At 49.3% G+C, this 23514-nt stretch overlaps 1 protein-coding gene across 3 annotated transcripts in view; it reads right to left on the bottom strand.

The window, feature by feature from the left end:
• The window catches only part of TBCD (tubulin folding cofactor D), a 176150-nt gene that overhangs the window by 83462 nt on the left and 69174 nt on the right, over nt 1-23514 (bottom strand). The gene's annotated exons all lie outside the window — the stretch shown is intronic.

Here is a 23514-nt window from a genome sequence, read left to right as displayed (position 1 = left end):
GGTACAGCCATTACTGTGATGCATATTTAGCCAAGATAAGGACTCTCCTCACAAGAGAAACACAAGGCAAGACAGAAGGAAGTTACTGTTTTAGCCGGAAAAGTCTTGCCTGAGGGCAGGACCTTCTGAAATGCTTAACACAATCACAAAGCAATACTGAGGCAAACAAGAAGCACCTACTCTTCCATCTGATTGTGCCCTATCCCCTCGGTGTACAGGGCAGTTCCTGCCACATCACCTGCTCAAAGGAAGTGATTAGCAAATATTCCTGCATAAAGCATCTCAAACCTCAGTAGATCAATACACTTAAACTTTTAAAGCAAATAACAAACGACGTAAATGTGGTATAATGGATAAAGATGGGATGGCAAATACATGTAAGGAGTTCACATATATCATACGAACATCCCAACCTAAAAAGAGGAGAAACAGCGGATGAAGAAAGTTGAAAAAATGTGAATGTTGAAAATGAGGACAAGAGAGCCATTTCTGAAGATCACACGGACAGAACCTGACTTTCAACGAAATCCCCAGACATGCATGTTGATGCAGCAGGCCATGTGGCCATGATCCACCTTAACCCACCCACAGGGCTGTGGGCAGAACGCCTACAAGCTGACCCTGAACTAACAAGTCCATTGCCAGACACCTGTCCTGAGGAGACAGTGCAGGCACTGGTCTATGCTCAAGCCACTCACCATGGACTCAGGAGGAGCAAGTAACAAAGTGGTGAGGGCAGCTCTGCAGTCAGACGGGCCTGATCCTGTGTGCCTGGGCCTCCCGGGGAGCGCCCCCAAGTTGTCACGAGAGCCGCACTGCTGCGACCATGGTTTGAAACAGCAGAAATAAAGCCCTGCTATAACGGGGAGGGGGAATGGGAGGTGATTAAATACAACAGAACCATTCAATGCAACTCAAACTGCCACCCAAAATAATATTAAATGACAGGAGGACACTCAGAACCCCCAAGTACACTATACTTAGTCAATGGCTCGTGTGCTGAAACCAGTGACAATCAGTACTCACTCTGGGCCAGGTCCTTGTCCAACTAACCTTGAGAGGTGGGGAACTGAGGCAGAGAGGAACAGCCCAGGACTTGGACTGCATAGCCAGCCCATGCATCACACTGAGAGAGCCCCAGATCACTCATGCTCACGACCCCCATCTGCCACAACATCAACAGGGCTGATCTCCAGGCAGCAAGATTCCAGGTTTCCTTAGCTGCTTCTTTATGTCACTGTCCCAAGTGTCCATAATGAACACACATGATCCTCACGATCATTAAAAAAGACAATACAACACTTTAAAATATGGTTCCACACTTTTCCACTATTCAGGGGGCACTGATCCTTCTCAACATCAAACACATTTACTCCATTTAGAAACCATTCCTACGTGGAACATGGATCAGAGAAGAGAGGAGGACAAATCAAAGAAGAGTAAACATTAAAACGACCTGTGTGCTCACTTCAGCAGTATACATACTAAAACTGGAATGATACAGAGAAAATTAGCATGACATCACTTATATGTGGAATCTAAAAGATGACACAAACGAACCTATCTACAAAACAGAAACAGATTCACAAACACAGAGAGCAGACTTGGCGTTACCAGGGGAGAGGGGGTTGGGAGAGGGGGTTGGGGGAGGGATGGAGTAGGAGGTTGCGGTTAGCAGATGTAAGCTATTATACACAGAATGGATAAACAAGGTCCTACTGTATAGCACAGGGAACTATAGTCAATATCCTATGATAAACCATAACGGGAAAGAATATTAAAAAAAAAGAATGTATGTACATGTATAAGCAAATCACTTTGCTACACAGCAGAAATTAATACAACAGTGTAAATCAACTATACTTCAATAAAAAAATAAATATGAACTACCAAAAAAAAAAGGACTTCCCTGGCGGCGCAGTGGTTACGAACCTGCCTGCCAATGCAGGGGACACAGGTTCAAGCCCTGGTCTGGGAAGATCCCACATGCCGCAGAGCAACTAAGCCCGCGCGACACAACTACCGAGCCTGTGCTCTAGAGCCCGCGTGCCACAACTACTGAAGCCCATGCGCTCTAGGGCCCGTGTTCCACAACAAGAGAAGCCACCACAGTGAGAAGCCTGTGCACCGCAACCAAGAGTAGCCCCCACTTGCCGCAGCTAGAGAAAGCCCACGCGCAGCAACAAAGACCCAATGCAACCAAAAAAATAAATTTTTTTAAAAAAAGAAAAAAATTTAAAAAACAAAAGATCTGACACCAGTTGAGGTGACAGAAAGACAGAAGGTAAGCCCCCCACCACACACACAGGGGTCCTCCTCCAGCCCACAGCAGCCCACCCCACCCCAAGCGGGTACCCCACCCAGCCCACAGTGGTCCCCACCCCTCACCCTTGGGGGTGGCCATGACAGAATGCCAATAAAGCCGGATGGCTGACAACCTCTGAGGCCATGGATTCCTTGTTGCTGCTACCACAGCATCCACCCAGGTGAGATCGGGCACGTCTTTCCTCCCCTTCAGCTCCCTGGGCTCCAAAGAGGTTTAAGGAAGGTACTGAAAGTCAAAGCAAGTGCCCAGTACAGGAAATGCCACTGTGACTGCCGTGGTGAGTTTCCACGAGGCTGGGCGAGCAGGTACACTTTCCACGGGAACTCCTGGTTAGACTGTTTATAATAAATATCTGGCGCTCTAAACCAGCTGGTCCCAAGTAACCCTTCGAGTAACCTTGGGCTCAAGGTGCTCAGCCAGTTTACTCGACCTTCCTCGTGGGACACAATGCCGAAAACACACACTTCACGTGATCCCAGGTGTCCAAAACTTTAAATAAAGACCTCAGTCAGGAGAGTGCTTTTCTTTAAATAATTAATTTTTACATGTCACTTTTTGGACTGTACTGTAAAATAACCTGAACAAGTATCTTTCCTATTTTAAGAGACAATCTCACATCTTTTTTTAAAAAAAATCAATTAAAATACACCAACATGTTAAGATAGAACATAAGCAAAGGCACCTCCTCTCTTGGGTACAATAACCATCCAAGAGGACAGCGGTGGCTCCCTCCAGAGCCCGGTCCCCCCAGGGTGCTACTGCGGAGGCCCCACCCCAGGACTTCAGGGGGTTAAGATCTTTAACTTGTCATGACTGAGGTCAGGGGTTGACTTTCCAGCCAACCAGTGTGGCCTGGCAGTTGACCTCCTCCTGGTCCAGGTCTGTGCCCACGTCCCCACCATGCCTCGCCCCCTGGACGGCTGACGTGTGGTCATCCCAAGGAGTGGCATGATGGGTCTGTACACCGTGAGACAACTCAGTGCTGGCTGGCACTTCTGACCGTGGTGAGGCCGGCTGTGAGTAAAGAGATGACCCCTACAGTACTAGTTCTCTGGCGCAGGGGAAATGAGCTGCCGGTCCCGTGACATGAAACACAATTTCCATGTGCTATGAAGATGACGCTGAACATGAGGCAAATATGAGAGACTGAGCAACTGAGCCTTCAGGAGGGACGAGAGGCCTCCAAGGAGGAAACGGAAATCATGGGGTCCCCGAATTCCCTACCCCCAGGCCCAGAAACAGGACAACCTGCACCCTCTGCCACCACCACCCACTGAGTAATAAACAGACAACAGGACAAATCGACAGGGCTTCCCCACAGCCACCCCCCGGGGGCCAGCTGGTTCCAAGCAGGCCAGAACAGGAACCGATAGCTGGACCTCCATCAGGGAGCACTCACAGGGCCATCTGCCCCATCAGCACACTCGGGTGCTCAAAGAACTACTGAAGAAGGACAGGAAGTGTACCCACCGCAGAAGGTGAGCAAAGACAGGTGGACAACAGCAGTGAGGACAATGTCCCGGGTAGACATCGGCATAGGACATAATAGGTTTTATATTCTGAGGACAAACTGCACTTTCCATGAAATCAAGATGCTGGACCCCTTCACAGAGACCTGGAAGAGCAAGTGAAGTTAAAAGGCACATGGAAGGTTCCTCGTCTTTCTCTCCAAGAAACGAGCCCATGAAGAAGACTCCACGGGAAAAGGAAGGACACCGTGCAGCATTCACTTCATTTAAGATGCTCCTAAGGGGCTTCCCTGGGGGCGCAGTGGTTGAGAGTCCGCCTGCCGATGCAGGGGACACGGGTTCGTGCCCCGGTCCGGGAAGATCCCACATGCCATGGAGCGGCTGGGCCTGTGAGCCATGGCCGCTGAGCCTGCGCGTCCAGAGCCTGTGCTCCGCAACGGGAGAGGCCACAACGGTGAGAGGCCCGCGTACTGCCCAAAAAAAAAAAAAAAAAGATGCTCCTAAGAACAGACTCAAGGAACATTTCCAGCATTGAAAACTGTGATGTGTACATGACAGAGACATTTCTCTGTTTAATCCTGATGGTGCTATGTTAGCTCACTGACCTGTCCCTGACTGTGAACCGGCATTTGAAAGGCTTGAGGACCACACCTCCCCTTGAGTGAGGGTCCCCCGCCCCGAACCACGCCCTTCCTCCCGTCAAGGTGGTCCAGGCAGGCATCAGAGTGCCAGCATGTGGAGAGGAGTTGGAGCACAGCCCCCAGAGCGGCCTCCCACCCACACCATCTAGCACACTGCCTTGCACACAGCAGGTAAAAATGTTCTGAGTGAATCAGAGTGTTTCTCCTTCTTTCTCCAACGACACACATCCCTTGCAATTTTTTAAACTGCGTAAGCCATCCCTCCTGGAAACATTTCCCTAATGTTTCACACAAGCATAATCTTCTTTATAACTGAAGGATAATAGATACCTCTCTACCCCCCCCCCCTTTTTTTTGTGTGGTATGCGGGCCTCTCACCGCTGTGGCCTCTCCCGTTGCGGAGCACGGGCTCCGGATGAGCAGGCCCAGCGGCCACGGCTCACGGGCCCAGCCGCTCCGCGGCACGTGGGATCCTCCCGGACCGGGGCACGAACCCGCGTCCCCTGCATCGGCAGGCAGACTCTCAATCACTGCGCCACCAGGGAAGCCCTCTCTACCCCCTTTGAAATATACTTACCATCAGTAATCTTTCAGCTTCTCCAAATTTTATGTATACGAACAACAGAGTCTAAAACTTTTGGAGGAAAACCTCTTTCCCCCTTCCCCCGCCCACCTATCGCCTAAAGAAACTGTGACCACGCATTTGGTCTGGGAGTAAGGTGAGTGCCTGGACACTGTGGACGATACAAGGACAGGGACAGGTGGGACCGCGGTCTGGTTCTCTCACCACCAGCCCCTGGGCTACTGGGAAGTCACAAAGAGATTAAGGTCCAATCCTCACTTCTCCAACTACGTTAACAAGCCTCCCAAAGAGGGAGCATGTGAAAGCAAGCAGCTACTCTCCATCCGGGCGACCTGCCCCCACGTCCCAGCCACTCTGAAGGAGCAGAAGAGCCGCAGCACAAGGCGAGAGTGCCTGCTGAGAAGATCTACTAAGGAGGGCCCCCAGGCCTGGGGTGGCTGCCTGGATGTTTAGAAACCTCCGCAGGTAACTGATTCCTTGGCCACGGTGGGAACCAAGTGCCTTAATCTAGCTCTCGGCTGGCAAACAGTTCCTAAGCTGAACATCACAACATCACCCCACTGCACTAAAAGTCAAATAAAACTGCTTAGAAATAATCCTCAGAAAAATACAACCTTCTACTGACAGACTCCCTTTTAATTTTTTCAACCCTGAAAACCCAAATTTTCAGTTTCTCTAAGATCAAAACATTCTACTCCTTCTAAGTCCCCGACAGGCCTCCCCCAATCTGCGAGGAGGAAGAGCCTCCCAGGAGAAGGGAGCGGGCGGCCCCCGAGCCTCATCCCCACTGGACCCAACCCGGGGCCACCCGCCCTGAAGAGCCTGCGGCCGCAGCACACACTTCCCGCTGAGTCAGGGCTATGCATGAGCAGCTGTCACCTCATCAGCAGCGGTGACGAGCAGCCCCACAGCGCCTGGAGCGATGCCATCGAACAGGGGCTCTCTCCTCACCCGGCTGTGGTTTATTAAATTCGAACTAGAGGACGCCAAGTGAACCCAGGGGAAGCTGTCACTGGGAAAACACAGGCACGAACCCATCCCACTGATGTCGCCCACACCTGGTCCAGGTGCCCACCGTGTGTCCCAGGGGCCAGGACTAGGGGACAAAGCTCTCCCACCACCGCAGAACTGAGGTGAGATGTGAACTCCCATGGGGGCAGCCTGAACCCCCAGGAGGAGGCCCCGCCCTCGGCTGACACAAATGTTTCCCACTTTCTCAGTCCCGGCAAAGCCGGAGCATCTCCTGGTTCTCAGCTGTCACACTGGGTGCTGGCTCCCCAAGGGGCCTGCCCAGCCTTAGTCTACGTTCTCTGTCAGAACTTTCTTGTCAAGCCACCTAGGTAATGGTTCTTGTCAAATTAAACTCTCGTGATCTCTGAACGGCCCTCCTCAGGGAGAGATAACAAAGGCTCTTTCCATCCCTCTGCGCTCCGCCTAGGACACAGCACCAAGGGACCAGTGCCTGTCCGTCCTGTCTCTTTGTCCAAGGCCAAGGCCACGTGAGGGGGCGGGACGGGGGAGGGGAGCTCGGCTGTGCCGCTGGCGCAGGAAACGGCCACAGCTGATGACAGAGTGGCCCAAGTACAACAACTTGAAAGAAGCAAAAACAAGCGCTCCGGAGAATTAGAGGCTTAACCAGGAAGTCAGGGACCAGTTCTGCCACTGACTCACAGCCTTGGATTCCCTGCAGCAGTGCCCAGACCTCCACTGGCCCCAAGAGTGTCCATGGCACAAATGTCAGGACTGGCAGGCTTGGAGGACCATGCTGCAGGAGAACCCACCTCACCGAGCTGAGAGTCACTGGACCAGACGTGCGGCCCAAGGTCAGATGGCCAGGACGAGGAAGAAGGGTGAATGTTAGACAACAGGCCACTCGTATTTGACTGATGACACGCCCACGCCTGGCTGTCTTTCCTGTGTAAGTAACTCCCCAGTCAAGTCGGCCAACCTGCACTGGACTTTAAACACCAAATGGGCCTGCTGCTAGCAGGAAACAGATGATAAAATTAGGGAGGTATAGAAATAAATTACTTTAGTAGGCAAAGGGTTTTCCCAGGTAGCAAGGTTTCTCATTAATAAATCCAGAAAAAGATTTTCCATTAAAATAGCCTAAATATTATCAACATGTCTAAAATAATGAACTATGTGGACAGACATTACTTTCTGAGCACACTGTATATAACACACAACCAAATCACTTTATATTCATAAATGTCACAATCTTAGTTTTGACCCAAACTATGAATTTCAAATCTTAAATATAACATAGGTAAAGCCATTATTATACAGGATGTTTTGTAATTTGCATGGCTTCTATACATGTGTTAAGTATAAATTCTAAACACATACCACTTAGAAATGCATAATACTTCTTTCATCAAACTACAAATTCTTTCATAAACAATCTCAATTCTAATTAAAGAAGTATCAAATATTTAAAAACAAAAAAATTAAAGATACCCTTTAAAAACCCATACACGTGCGTGTGTGTATATGTACATATACAAATACACATTCACACCCAAAAACTGCACACGTAAAAAGAACTCATATGAAAGAATTAAAACAATGGTAAGGGGGATTTCTTTGGCAGTCCAGTGGTTAAGACGCCACGCTTCCAATGCAGCGGGCGCAGGTTTGATCCCTGGTCGGGGAACTAAGATCCCACATGCCTTGTGGTGCGACCAAAAAAAAAAACAATGGTGAGGGAATTCCCTGGTGTCCAGTGGTTGAACTTCCGCACCTTCACTGCCGAGGGCAGGGGTTTAATCCCTGGTCAGGGAGCTAAGATCCTGCAAACCTCGCAGTGCGGCCAAAAAAAAAAGTGAAATTTTTACATCAAAAATGACACAATATAAGATCAAGAAAAATACACAACCACAGAATTGGTGAAAATTGGTGAAAATATTTGCAAACTGTCTACCTGATAAGGGTCTAGGATCCAGAATATACAAAGAGCTCATACAGCCCAACAACAAAAAGACAAACAACCCAATTTAAAAATGGGCAAAGGACTTCAACAGACATTTCTCCAGAGATACACAAATGGCCAACAAGTATATGAAAAGATGCTCAACATTATTAGTCATTAGGGAAATGCAAATCAAAGCCATAATCAGATACCCACTAGGTTGGTTATAATTTTTTAAAAAATGGAAAATGACAGGTGCTGGTAAGAGTGCGGGGAAACTGGAACCCATGCCCTGCCAGCAGGAACGTAAAGCAGCAGCATACTCACAGCAGCCAAATCTCCATTAGCTGACACATGGATAAACAAAATGTGGTCGGTCCTTATGAGCCGAATTGTGTACCCCAAATTCACATGTTTTAGTCCCAAGTCCTAATACCTCATAATGGGACTGTATCTGGAGATGGGGCTTTTAAAGAGGTAATTAAGGTAAAATAAGACTACCCGGGTGAGCCCAAATCCAACAGCGCTGCTGTCCTTATAAGAAGAGGCGCTCAGGACACAGACACAGACCAAAGGCAGGACCACGCGAAGACACAGCAGGAAGGTGGCCATCTGCAAGTCAAGGAGAAAGGCCTTGAAAGAAACAATCCTGCCAGCACCTTGATCTCAGGACATCCAGCCTCCAAAACTGTGAGGATAAATTTCTGTTGTTTAAGCCACTCAGTCTGGGTACTTTGTTATGGCAGCCCTAGCAAACCATACTGTGGAGTATTCTTCGGCCAAAAAATGAAATGAAATACTGACACGCGCTTGCTTACAACATGGATGAACCTTGAAAACATCATGCCAAGTGAGAGAAGCCAGTCACAAAGGACCACATGCTATATGATTCTATTTATCAGAAACAACTAGAATAGGCAAATCCATAGTGATAGAAGGTAGATTAGTAGTTGTGCAGCACTGAGGAGGATGGAGGTTTCAGGTGACAGCTGAGGGGCATGGGGTTCCTTTTGGGGTAATGAAATGTTCTAGAATCGATTGTGGTGATGGTTGCACAACTCTGTGAATAAAAGCCATTGATTTGTACACTTTAAATACGTGAACCATACGGAATATAAATTATATCTCAACAGACCTATTTTTAAAACCTCATAGATAGGTAGTTATTATCCCAATTCATCAAGAAGGATACCAAAGCACAGATAAGTTACCTTTCTACCTCTACCGGGGTCAATTTTGGTAAGTTATATTTTTCTAGGACTGTCTATTTTGTCTGAGCTATCAAAGTTATCAGCAAAAGATATTCTGGACATGTGGCTTTTATTCTCCACAGGACCTGTCTCACAGCCCCCATCCGGGTGGTCTTACTATTATTTATATGCGTCCCCTCCTGCTCTGTCAATAAGCCGGAAGTCTCTCAGTCTCTCTCTTTGGTAGGCCTTTTGGCTGTTGATCCTTGTAGACCTGTGTCTTCTCCCTCACTCATTTCTCATGCTCCCCTCACTGTCTCCCCACCTCTTCCCTCACTCCTTCCTTGGCAGTTTGAGCCTTTCTTCTCTTACAATATTCTGGGGCGGCAGGGGAGGAAGGGTCAGCAGCAGTTTCTACAAAGGGCCAGAGCCCAAGCATTCAGGCTTTGCAGACCACTGGCTGCTTCCCTTTTCTTTTTTTTAAAACAATGTTGAAAAAAGGAGAAACCATTCTTGGCTCCAAGGCCATACAAAAACAGGCCAAGGCCAGCTTGGGCCCGCGGGCCATAGTTTCACAACTCCTGCTTAAGGTTTTAAATTTCCCTGTAAGTACACTACTAGCTGCATCTTGAGAGTTCTGATACATAATAATTTTGTTACTGTTCATGTTTACCTTTAAATTTTTATTATAAAATTTCTATTGGGATTTCTTCTTTGATTCATGTGTTATTTAGAAATCCATATATTTTCAAACTAAAAATTCACATCATACCTTTATCCTTCTGTATCTGACTTTTAATTTTATTGCTTGTGGTCAAAAAATGTAGTCTGTACACCAGTGGTTCTCTGAAATTTCTTGAGACTTGTTTTATGACCTTACTAGTAAACGTGCAGCATTTGTAAATATTCCTCTGTGTCTTAAGACTGCAGCCCCTCAACCACAGCTGCAGAGCCCTACACAAACCCACAGAATCAGGCCTGTTTTTCTGTTGTCTAAGTCTTAGACACAAGGCTCCCTGCTATTCTATTTCCTCCCACTATTCTATTTCATAAATGAACTGTCAGCAATCAAGAGAGGTGTTCTGAGCTCTCAGGAGGACACCAGATTCGTCCACTTATCCCTGCAACCCTACTGATTTCTGCTTCTCACAGCCTCAAGTTTCACGAGGAGTCAAAGCCCCAGGGCTATGTGCACCACCTTGACGGGGATGAGCCCAGGCTGAGGGACTCACAGGAAGCCTGCTCCAGGCTGTCCCCTGAGTCCTGGACAAGCATCGTAACCAGCTGCCTCAAAACAGGTGGAGTAAAAGGCAGTCAATGTAAAATTACACAAGAAAAGCACACACATGAGGGAGAGTCTGCACATACCACAAAAGGATCAGAAGCCCAAGCACTGTGGACAAAAAACAGAACCTAAAAGACAATATCGGAAATACAGGCCTAGAATATTAAACACATAAAAAGAGGAATGGAAACCATAGTAAAGAAAAGAGGAAGATTTGAAAAAGAACCAAAACAAGGTCTGGAAACAAAAGGGAAAAAGATTCATGCTGTGGATGGCTTTCGACAGTGACCTTGGGGGCCTAGCTCGGGAAGCGAGCCCAGCCAGCGGAGCTTTGCGACACCACACACGAGGGCCGGCAGCCGGAGTCAAGCAGAACAAGGGAACGAAGGGGGCCTGCCCTCACTGTCTTTAGTCTGTTCACGGCTCTTTTATTGCTATGTTTTCACTGACGTTATTTGTAGCATGAGCCAAAAAAAAAGTCTGTGTGCTAATTTTTCTCCTTGTCCTTGTTTACTTTAACCAAGTAACTTCTACACGTGGTTGTGAACATATCCAGAGATGACAGGTAAAAAGCACCTTTTAAATACAAATTCAGGGAATTCCATGGCAGTCAGTGGTTAGGACTCCGCACTTCTACAAGCAGGGAGCACGTGTTCAATCCCTGGTCAGGAAACTAAGATCCCACAAGCCACGTGGCATGGCCAAAAAAAAGATGTTTTTAATTTAATGAATAAATACATACATACATACATACATACATACAAATTCAATAAAAGGAGATAGAGTGCCACATGACCTGCCCCTGGAAAACCGTAACCAGCCCAAGGAGGGATGAGTGAGGACCCTGAAACACAGGCATGATACTGTCAGGCAGACAGAGGGGAAGAGGTGAGGAAAGCTGTGGGAACCCTCTAATCTTGGCCCAAGGTCACAAACCTGAATCAGTCTCCCAGCCAAAGACAAAACAAGCCAGAGCTCACGGTTTCAAGTTTCACTTCAGACACAGAAGCCACAGCCCAGATCACACTGGGCTCCAAGACCCTGTCCAAAGCAGAACCCCTTCCCCGTCCTGGCCCCCAAGCGGCTTCCCGAGCCAGGAGGAGCCCCGGGTCCAGCTCAGCTCTGCTAGGTTCCACACCTCCCTGGGGGAAGGCGTCATTGGGGAGGAGTCGCGGAAGCTGCAGGCACTAACGCTGCCCACAGGCCACACACACTGAAACCGGCAGCCCCACCAGACACTGGACAGCCTGGCGGGAAGGAGGCCGGTGTGTTCCCCTCCGAAACATAAAGTAGTTCCAGTTCCATAAATATTCAAATAGTGGCATTACTAGAATAATAAGCAAATTAAAATTCAAGTAATGTATTACACATCTCAGACTTCAAGTTACAAATGAATTCCTCTGCTTCATCATCAAAGGAAGGTAAACGTCCAAAAATAAAACTTTCCCCGAACACTCTCACACCCCTTGGCCTGCCTCATCAGACAGCTAAATAAACTCTACTTTCATTTCTATTTTTCAATTGTTTGATAAGCAAAAATAGATTGATACCCTCAGGGTTTTTTTTTTTTTAATGAGAAACCAAGTACATCACCTGAGAAAGACGACCATGGTTCCAGCTCCCGGCTCAGCTGGCGTGTGCCCCATGCTCCCCACGCTTGGTCTCATGGGCCCAGCTCTCACATGTGCAACAGGGGAGGACCCTGAGGGCCTGGTGGGCTCAAGCCCAGCCCCGGCACAGACCAAGCTCAGCTCGAGCGAGGTCCCAGGCTCCAGCCACCTGCGGGGCCCGTGGGGGCAGCCTCCCGGCACACACGGACGATACCAGGACAACAGTCCCCCCGCCCCACTGCCGGCACCTCTGAGCAGCACAAGTCTGGGGCGGGAGCCGACGAGCAGACAGGCTGCAGGGCCAGAAGAGAGCCCAGGAAAGCGGCAGGACCCTCCAGGGCAGGGCCTCCCCTCTATCTTCAGAAAGATCCTGCCTTGACCAAGACACAGAGGCCAAATGCCAGCAGCAGAGCTCGGCACCAAGACGCAGGCAGAAAGGAGGACGTGGGAACAACGCAGGTCCCAGGGAGAGGAACCAAGCAGGAGGGGCCCAAAGTGGGGCCACCTCAGGACCAGTCCCCCTGGACAGGCTACTCCCTCTGGGGCCCCAACTGGAAACGAATTATAGTCGAGGGACCCTGATGAGCACACGGGCCTGAGGCGCAAAGCAGGAGTGGGTGCGGGGCAGGGTGGTCAGCACAGGGCGGGGGGCAGCAGGGGACAGTGTCTGTCCTCGTCCCCCGTACTCGTTCTCCAACCAATGAACAAAGGCCTAGTGAGCAAGTGTGTGTACTCGTGTGCACGTGCATGAGTGTAAGCTGCCATGAAAGACACAGGTGCCCTGCCCTCCAGCAGTCCCACCACCCACGTCCCCCCAGGGGAGCAGCATCCTGCCTGCTGGCCTGAGCCCCACCACATCTCACGTGACCCACGAAGGTGGAGCTCACGTCTCAGGGGAGACCCTGAGAGACAGTCTGGGCAGCTAGGTGCCCCTCAGCCTCAGGAACCATCCCCTGCTCCCCTCCTCAGGGGCCCTCCCCGGCGCCATGAGGACAGGACCTTTCAGAACGTGTGTTCGTCTCAAGAACTTAACAAATGCCATCTCAGCAGCTGCTTAGGACTTACTGTCTCTAACAACAACCAAAATTAGAGAAACTGAAATGATGCCTTGAATCTTCTGTAGAGTTTTCATTTCCTTTTCCTTTCCTCTGGATGCTGCACCCCAAAAGGAGTGCTAACAATTAAAATTAAAACTAACTTGTATTTACTTGTAAGGTCAAAAGTATAAGCAATCTGCTACCTTCATCAAAGATGTTTTGTTCTGTGACGCATATCATTCCCAGCAGACAAATGCAATTCGGTGGGATGTCGTAATTAACCCATCAGGTTCCAAAGAAAACCCATGAGTAGAGGCCTCCAAGGTACTTTCTACAGAGGGGAAGGCTGACGCCCAGGTCAGATAACTGCTCCAAGTAACAGGAGGACGAAAGAACAGAGCCAAGACTCGAGTGTCTTGGCAGCAGCCACAGAGCACAAGTCCCCGATCCAACTCAGACACGACCATCCCTCTCCCAGTGCAACCTTCCCACTGCCTCTAGGACTCTGCTCTGTCGTCCTTCAGGCTGGGTGACCTCGGCCAAGTTACTTAACCTCTCTGTGCTGCTTGACTCTGCAAATCAGGCTGACAGTTCCCATTGTGAAGAGTTGTTGCAGTGATTATACGGATTAACACTGATAGAATGCTTATTTAGCACAAGGCCTTATACCTAGTAAACACTCAATAAGTGCCTAACCACCCCCCCACCCACCCCTGCAAGAGAGTGAACTCTTTCTGGCGATGGCAAGCAGGTGAAGGAGGGGTCACACTGAAAACAGAAAACCTTTGTGAACAAAATGGAGACTACAGGGAGAACCACACTACCTGCCCAAAAAAACATCATTAAAATCCTCAGAGAGGGCTTCCCTGGTGGCACAGCGGTTGAGAGTCCGCCTGCCGATGCAGGAGACGCGGGTTCGTGCCCCGGTCTGGGCCCACGTGCCGCGGAGTGGCTGGGCCCGTGAGCCATGGCCACTGAGCCTGCGCGTCCAGAGCCTGTGCTCCACAGCGGGAGAGGCCACAGCGGTGAGAGGCCTGCGTACCGCGAAAAAAAAAAATCCTCAGAGAAATAAGAGAAGCTATTGCAACTACTACCTAAGAATAAGATACTAAGGAAGGAACACTTAGAGAACCAGCATGAACTCTTGGAACCCAAAAATAATAATAGCAGAATAGAAATACTTAAAAGAAGGGTCGAAGAGAAAGCTAAGGAAAATGAGAACACTGAGGACAGAGAAAAGAGCCTGCAGGAGAGAAGCAGTGGCATGTGGAGAATCAGGGAATCACCATTTATACAAAATTCTACAATAGGTAAAACTAATCTATGAAGGAAGAAAATCCAGCCAGCAGCTGCTTCCGGGTGGGGTGATCATAATGCGCCACTTCCCAGCGGGGGGTATGCTCAGGACTCAGGGAATGGTATTCTTGGGATCTGTGCCCCCATCACATGTGAATTCTACCTTTAAAAGAAGACGTGTGAACAGTTAATAACAAGCCTAAGGGGTTCAGGGGTAAAGTGAGTGATGTCTGTCACTGACTCTGAAATGCAGCACATACTTGAGATGGATCGATGCGTGGATAAGGCGAGGGAATGTGGAGAGCCATGAGTGTGGTAGGGCAGAGGAAAATGTTCACTGCATAACCAGCGCTGGGTGTCTGAGCATTCACTGTCAAATTCTCACAACTTATCTGTATGTTTGAAATTTTTCATATTAAAATGTTGGGGGAGGCCTCTTGCCTTCCAAGATGGCCCACACTCTATGGAGTGTGTATCTCCCTGAATAAACCTTCTTTCACTTTACTATGTCTTGCTCTTGAATTCTTGCCTGCACAAAGCCAAGAACCCACACTTGGCAGCCATCCCAGGGACTCAGACATGACTTGGGATGTGACCATCCTCTCGCACCCCACTCTCTTTCCTGCAACATCTTTTCTGGCACCCAATGCGGGGCCTCCAAGGCCATAATCTCGATCCGCCTACTGGGCTATGGCTCCCCTCTGAAGGGCGGCTGGGACTTATCCTGAGCCATGTAGATTCAAGTAGCCCATTAAGTGGCAGCTGACGTCGCCTGCAGGGTCTGGCAGAGACCAGTTCTCTGGCCATGAAGAAGCGCACTGAGGCCAAGGCTTTTCCCCCTCAGTCTTTCTCATTCTCCTGTTGCTCTATCTCTTTGGACTTGAAAAGATCCACCCAGACGACCACCAAACATCCAAATTAAGACTGCGCGGCAAGTAATTGACAACTTGGTTGGGTCTAAAGAACTCCTGCCAGGGGGCTTATCTGGTGGCGCAGTGGTTGAGAATCTGCCTGCCAATGCAGGGGACACGGGTTCGAGCCCTGGTCTGGGAGGATTCCACATGCCACGGAGCAACTAGGCCCGTGAGCCACAACTACTGAGCCTGCGCATCTGGAGCCTGTGCTCCGCAACAGGAGAGGCCGCGATAGTGAGAGGCCCGCGCACCACGATGAAGAGTAGGCCCCGCTTGCCGCAACTAGAGAAAGCCCTCGCAGAGAAACGAAGCCCCAGCACAGCCAGAAATAAAAAAAATTTAAAATGTTGGGGGTAAAGAGTCAGGGATCCGAATCACAACAAACTTTTCAGCAGCAGCACTGAAAGCTAGATCACTTTCAAAACACTGACAGTAAATGCTTTCTGGCCTAGGCTTCTATACCCAGCCAGACTATCAACCAGGAAGAAGGGTAGAAGAAAGACCCTTTCAATCATTCAGGGTCTCCAAAGATTCCCCTCTCTTGCATTCTTTCTCAGGGGCCTACAAAAGGGCTGTGCCTCATATCCAAACAAAAGATCAACCCAAGAGAGAGGACAACATGGGATCCAGGAAGCCTGGCTTCCGATTCAGGAAAGAAGTAGAGGAAATCTCAGATGACGGGGAAGGCAGGCGTGGAGGCAGAGGGGCCAAAGAGCTACATTCTCATTTCCCATAAAAGCAAGTCAACAGACAACACGGGAAACTGGGAGCAGTGACGGGGGTGGAGGGAACAAAACTGGCAACAGAGTAATATTATTTGGAATCAACGAAGTAAATACCAAAATCCTCAGCTAAGAAAAGGTTCAAGTGGGGCTCCTGGCAGGGAGGATGGGAGGGGAGCAGCCAGCTGACACCCTCCCACTGAGAGGTGGGGCCCATCCCCTCCCTCAAACCTGGGAGCCAAGTGTGACACCACGGTGCTGGGACGGTTCTCTGCCTAGCCTCTCGGAAGACTGGAAGTTTCTGCCTTGCGCTCTGAGTCCCACACGGAGTTAAGACTGATCACCATCCTGGAGAGGCCTCTGGAGTGAAACTAAAGGGAAGAGGAGAGCCCCGCCGCTCCCCAAGGATACGAGGCAGGTGAGTGCCCACTAACGCCACAGGATGCAAGGCTCGCCCGGCACAAACCAGACTCTTGACCCACAAAATCTCGAGATCATAAAATGGTAGTTTTTTTAAGCCATCTGCTTTGGGTGGCTCATTACCAGCAAAAGGCGAGGGGAACAGCAGGAACTGCTGTTTTTTTGTGACAAGATTCAGAACTATTTTTTCACTCTCTAAATTATGTGGATGTTTAATTTAGACAAAAGTAACTAAAACACTTTTTTTTAAATTCAATATGAAGGTAAAGCCAAGTAAAATCTTAAGCCTTAAAAGAAAAAAAACTAAAACAGCATCTAGCCCGGCAGGCCCACCCTGGCACCCGTGCCCACGCAGCACACACCCCTCTCCCTATTCCCACACCCGAACCTGCAGTCCCTCCGAGAGCAGGGAGACAGCCACAGACTCAATAGCAAGCAGCTGAAGGGGAGGGGGAGGCCCTAGGTCACAAATTAAGTGCCTTACTTATTTGAAAAGAGAAGAAAAGGGCCGCGCGAGGGCATGCAGGCCATTCCCGCGGCAGCACGCGGCCACGCGGCGGGGCAGCAGAGCTCAGGGCTTGTCCCGGGCATGCACCGGCAGGTCCCGGAGGCAGCTGACGCGGCCCCCCTCCTGCTTTCCAGGAGGACCCGGGCAGGCCTCCCAGGCCCCGGGGTGAAGGGTGACAGAGGCTCCGCCAGACCCTCACGGGGAGGACACAGGGGCTGTCGGCATCTGTCAGAGGAGATGCATTTCAGGCTAAATATCAGCATCTGCTGCTGCCTCCTGCACTGGCTGTGGCTCCCCTGGGAGGCCTCTATCCTAACCTCGAACACGTGCAACCCCTGCGTCCAAGGAGAGCCAGGCGGCACTAACATGGCACTCACAAAACCTGGGCAGGGAGCTGCCGTGAGGCACGGAGGTGGCACTGGCCGGCCAGCTGGGTGGGTGCAAACACATGAATCGTAGCTGCGGGCGGGAGGAATATCAGGTGCATCTCTACGCCCCGAGGGCTCGACTCCTACATTAAATCCCTCCCACTGGAACAGCCGGCTCCAGTTTCAGTGAGAGCGAGCGTGAGAACAGGTCCTGCTCCAGCCAGGCAGCCACAGCCACGGCTTCCACCTCCCAGCCTCTGGTAAGTACCTACTATTTCTTCTCAAATGCGAGTTTTCTTTCAATACTCCTCTCAGATGTATCTTAAACTATCTACTCAGTGAATCACCTGCCCAGAGTTTCTCTGCCCTGCTCTTTTCTCCGCGGATTACTCAGGACCCAGCAGGTGCACTGCTGGAAAGGAGACCATTGTTACAAAACTTTTAATAAGGCTTACACTTTATTCTAAGAGTGTAAACAAGTTTATGTGGATATATGAAGTTCTCATTTCTACCATAAAATTCATGAACTATTTTTTAAGTTATTTTTGATGTGGACCATTTTAAAAGTCCTTATTGAATTTCTTACAATACTGCTTCTGTTTTATGTTTTGGTTTTTTGGCCACGAGGCATGTGGGATCTTAGCTCCCCAACCACGGATCAAACCCGTACCCCCTGCATTGGAAGGCAAAGTCTTAACCACTGGACCACCAGGGAAGTCCCAAAATGCATAAACTTTAAACCAAAACTCAAATTGATGTTATTGCTTATCTGTTCCTCACCTCAAAAATAAACTACAGGTTTCAACATAAAAGGATCATATATATGCATATATATAATTGCTGACCTTAATTTATAATTTCTTTAATTTAAAAACCTTTTATTAGGATTTAAAATAAGTGCTGTTTTGACATAAGCTTACCAAAAAAAAAAAAAAAAAAAAAAACACCTTAACTAAAGAGGATCCCTGTATATACAAAAGGGGTTTTCTTACTCTTATAAAGTTTCTCATAAATCTGCATGAAAACCATTATTGACCAAATTATTTGTCAAATTTGACCAACATCAGACTTAATGCAATCAAAATCTGTCTACATTTGTTATCATGATTTGTATTTTGTATTAGCCAAGTCCTTTCAATGCTTTAACGTGCTGCTTTAAAGTAAGGAGGCAGGCTGGTGGTTAGGGGTTCTGGCCCTAGGGAGGTGTCCCAAATGTTAAAGCTGTGCATTCACTGCTAAGCACTCTGTCTGTAACCCAGGATCTCTGGCTGAAACCAGAAAGAGCCCCTGGTGGTCTTCCTGGATCCATTCTTCCAAACTATATGCCAGAAAACTGTCTTTTTCCCTAGGTTATGGTTGCCCTGAAGTTTATCCTTCATTTTAAAGAACCGAAAGTCTGGGAGGGAGTGGTGGTTAATCACTGGAAAAGCTCAATTGGAGTAAAACTCACAAATCTCGTTCTTGCGACACCCCAGTGGGTAGGCGACAACGGCGTGTCCCTGAGTTATGCAATAATGCCACATCACAATATCGTAATTATAGCATGCCCTTCAGAACGCGCTACCTGGTGAGGCTCCCTGCCAGGCAGCTGGACACCACCGGGGAGGGCTGAAGATTATTCCAGTGCAGAAGTTAGTGCACATGACATGCATAGCTAGCCGGCACGTCACAGCAATGCCCTGTAAAGTTAAGCTATAATTACCTCTATTGTGTCCTATCAAAGTTCAAAAAAAATCTTTCTCTTGCTTATTATTTCTGACTTCAAACCCCCTAGAAAATTATTAAATATGCCAGCCACTCACTATCACCCTAACAGCTGGCAACTACATTCATAGTCCACACTTAGGAGGCTACTGAGAGACATGCACTGGCACCTCAGTGCTTCAGAAACAAGCAGATAAAGCCCTGTGGACACAAAACCACGGGCGGCTCAGAGTGCCGTTTGGGCACCACCGTCCAGCCTCCCAGACCTGTGGGAGGGGAGGCCAGACCGGCTCCCGGGCTTCTGCAGGGGTGACAGGCTCCTGGGACACAGGCAGGGGTGACAGCGCATAAGAAGTCACAGGAGGGCGTTCTGAAACGGAACAGGCTCAGGCCAGACGCCGTGGTGTCTCTGTGGCGCTGCTCCCCACCCTCTCCCCTCAACACTGGGACCCAACTCTGCTGAGGGCACAGCTCTGAGGGCAGGCCTCGTGCCAACAGCTGCTCGCAAGGCAGGCAGGGGCGCCCTCCTGCATTCGAGGACAGCACCCTGACCCTGACCTGACATGCAGGGCTCCCAGCACCTCCTGCTGACCCAGTGGGAAGTGAAAGAAGGGTGAAAAACACTGTCCCACACACATCCTTCTAGGACTAGGCTAACATCTGCATTTTTAGCTAACATGCTAACAGTGCAGTTCTCCAAGGAAAGCCTAACCCAGCGCTGTGCTTTTTTAACCTCTCCCTGTGCAACCCCCCAGCCTGGCCCAGCCTTCCCAGGACAAGGATGGTGAGACACGAATCTTATCACCTTTAGAAAAAACTTCACCTCTGACTGCTAATCCGAACTTACTACAAACAGTTAAATTCTGGATTATATTGTTTAGGCGACAACACCCTTTTTCCGCTGCCAGCCTGCACCAGGCCTGGCAGATATAAACTGACCAGAGACGGGCAAACCCCATCTCTGCAGGTGGCCAGAGCGACAGCGCCCCGGGCACTAGGCTTTAGCTCCTCATCCTTGTAAGCCTCGCCTGGGCAGGACAGAACTCACAGACTGACATCACCTCCTGGAGGCTGTCCCCCTTGGAAGCTTACAGAAGCCTCAATCTTATCCCGCTTACTTCTCTGACATTATTGTTTGTTTTTTTTTTTTTGCGGTACGCGGGCCTCTCACTGTTGCGGCCTCCCTCGTTGTGGAGCACAGGCTCCAGATGCGCAGGCTCAGCGGCTATGGCTCACGGGCCCAGCCGCTCCGCGGCACGTGGGATCTTCCCGGACCGGGGCACAAACCCGTGCCCCCTGCATCGGCAGGCGGACTCTCAACCACTGTGCCACCAGGGAAGCCCATTATTGCATTTTTATAACCAAGTGAACTAGCCTGTCTCCTTCAGCATCTGAAGCAGCTGCGCTCCCTTGTTTTAACTAGCGAATTGTGTAACCCTGAGAGGTCAGTTTACTCAGTTACTAAAACTACTGCTCCTGTGACTCCATCCAGGCTCTCCTTGCAACAATTATATCCTAGAATACTCTCACCTCCCAGAACACCAGTACCAAGGAAACCAACCCCTGAAAACCTCTTTACTGTCCTTGTAAGCTAACTGACCACAGAACAAGAAGTTCAGACCAAACCTGTGGGCACAACATCATTTGACGGAAGAAAGGTATATATTAACATAAGAGCAATGATTTCCCAAACTATTATTTTGGGTAATGCTATGATAACTTACATACAACTTGCCTCCTATAAACCTTTGAGAAAACTTAACCAAAGTGGGTTTATTTCTACTTTTGCCTAAAAGTATGAGCAATATTAAATAATACTGCTTCTGAAGCTAACACCATCATTATCTTAAATCCGAGGGGGTTTTCGGCTGGTTTGGGCTCGTGTGTCCTGGGTGCGGCAGATGTGTGTCTGCATCCACTCATGGTACCACCAGGACTCTGCGCTCACACTTGATAAACGTTTTGCAACTGTCATCATTTTGATCACGATGCTTCCAGCTAGTGATGAAATCATCAGTTTTCAGATCTTTGCCATAACATATCCTATACAATCATGGGAACCTGACTTGCAGAGGTTCTCACGCCTTCAGAACCAGGGAGCATAATGGGACGTGCCAGCACAGGCCGCCCTGACTTATCAGGCTGGCCCCGAGCTGGCTGGAATCGCTTCCTGACGGGAGGCAGGAAATCGTGCTTTTATAGCCCAGGGCATACCTGCCCCACAAGGTATGAACTGAACTCATACAGAATTATTTCACATTCTCCCTTACTAAGAGGGGAAATCAGGAAGATGCAAAGCTGTGACCACGTGTTTAACTGTGCTGGGCTTTCACATTGCCGTGCAGCTCACACAACTGCTCACGGGAGAGGAGGAGGGCGAGGAAGCTGCAAAGCCGCAGAGCCAGGCACCAGGTGCCGCCAGCCTGGCTTCTGTCCACCCGACACCCTGCCAGTTAGCGCCCCCAAAGAGGGCCTGGGGACACCCTCTCCAATTAGGGGGTAGCCAAAAATCTCATTTCTCCTCCAAAGTACGTGCCTGAGCACCCCTGCTCTGCAGAAACTCTCCCCGCAACAGAAGGCTGCAAGCCACCCAAAGCACCTCTTAGTAAAGAAACATGCCTTTGAGGGAACGGGACGATGAAACAGGTTAATAGAAGCAGCTTCTTGGGGGGAGAGTAGTTCCTTGTGTTTTTCAGAAATATGAAAAAATGAGTAGAGGAACCAGTTTGCTGAGAATAAGATCAGATAGCTTTTTTAGAATTTAAGATATCCAAGTGAAATTAAAACCACACTCCCTCCCCCTTACACCCTCCTCCCACAAGCTACCCATTACCTCATCTGATGCGTGAGATGGCAAGGAGAGTAGCTACATTTTATTTTGTGAAAACAAGTCTCTTAGATTTCCCATGTGTATTTCTCTATTTTTAAAGGGCTGCTTTCCAGCTCAATGTTTTAACCAACCCGATGTCTAGAAGGCGATGCTTTACACAAGCAATTTCACGAGACTCAGAACTGTCCATATTTACTTATTCCTTAAAGCAAAACTGCAGTTGAAAAGTTATTTCCTTTTAACTTTATTTTTCTAAGTGTTTAAAAATATCCAGAAGCTAAATCCTTTTTACATTTTCTATGCAAATTAAAGTGCAGGCCTTGATTCCTCACACCCACTCCCCCAGCCCGCCCCACCCACAGGCTTTCTCTAAGACACAGTCACCCCATGGGCTGGTCCTGGACACGCAGCCGCGCCCGGCCCTGCTGAGATCCTCCCAGACCTCACGTCTTCGTTCTCAGCTTCGGGTTATGAGGCAGAGAGAGAGCCCAGGGGTGTGCAGAGCAGCCTCTGAAGGAAACCCGGGGGGAGGTTAAGCTTGGGGGATAGGCAAGGACAGGAGGACCCTGGGGAAGATATCCAGAAGCCCCTTCGTACACGTTAAAGGCTGGGATGGGTTCCTCCCAGGATCCAACCATCTGTAAAATTAGGCACCACTCACTCTGGTTTCCTCTATTTTTTAAAAAAATTTTATTTATTTATTTATTTATTTGGTTGTGCCAGGTCTTAGTTGCGGCAGGCGGGCTCCTTAGTTGCAGCTCGCAGGCTCCTTAGTTGTGGCATGCAAACTTTTAGTTGCAGTATGCATGTGGGATCTAGTTCCCTGACCAGGGATGGAACCCAGACCCCCTGCATTGGGAGCGTGGAGTCTTAACCACTGCATCACCAGGGAAGTCCCACTCTGGTCTCCTCTTACCAGGAGGGCTGCTAAGCTTTTCTGCCTTTGGTTAAGGCCAGGATAGGCAGGGATGGGCTAGTGCGTGAACTCACTCCACGCCATCTGTGAAATGGGCAAGTGGAAGGCAGCAGTGCACGAGGACATCTGCTCACTCACTGACTCACAGCATCTTAATATCATTCAAATCAACATAAACACAGCACTTAAGTTTGTATTTGGGCCAACACAAATGCTACTTACCCAGAAAGCTGACTTTTCATTTGTGAGTTTAGAAACAGGGTCGCGGGGGGGGGGGGGGTGGCATTTTTAAATATTCTTCACTTCTAAATACTCCCTCATAGAACAGAACACTGTGATTAAATAGGGCAGATGGACTGAAGGTTACAATCACACGTGCTTTGTTCTCAGTGAGCACAAATGTGAACGTCACACACACACATGAGCCTGGACCTCCTCAGGTTCACGTTAGAGCAGTCAGGCCAGCACAGTGATGGGACTCAGTCCAGAAACTCCAGGCACATGGATGGGGGTGGGATCTCAGTGATCACTCAGCCTGGTGGGTCCACAACCTTCCTGGCACCTGAGGCCTCAGATCACAGGCTAAAGGTTCCCAAAACTCAAAAGAGTTACAGGTATTCTCTGAAATGACACTAAACACTCCTGCAACCACACTCGCCTGGGACCAGACTTGAGAAAACAGAGAACGCCATAGGGGTGGCGCCCGGGGTAGTGAGGAGGGGTGGCTGATGCCCGTCCCGTACCTGCCGCGCAAGAGCACTTACGTCCTCTGCACCTGCAGAGG

The sequence above is a fragment of the Globicephala melas genome, chromosome 20 (assembly GCF_963455315.2).
Source record: "Globicephala melas chromosome 20, mGloMel1.2, whole genome shotgun sequence".
Taxonomy (NCBI): domain Eukaryota; kingdom Metazoa; phylum Chordata; class Mammalia; order Artiodactyla; family Delphinidae; genus Globicephala; species Globicephala melas.
Note: the sequence above shows the minus strand (reverse complement) of the source record. Positions and strands in the feature narration are given on the sequence as shown.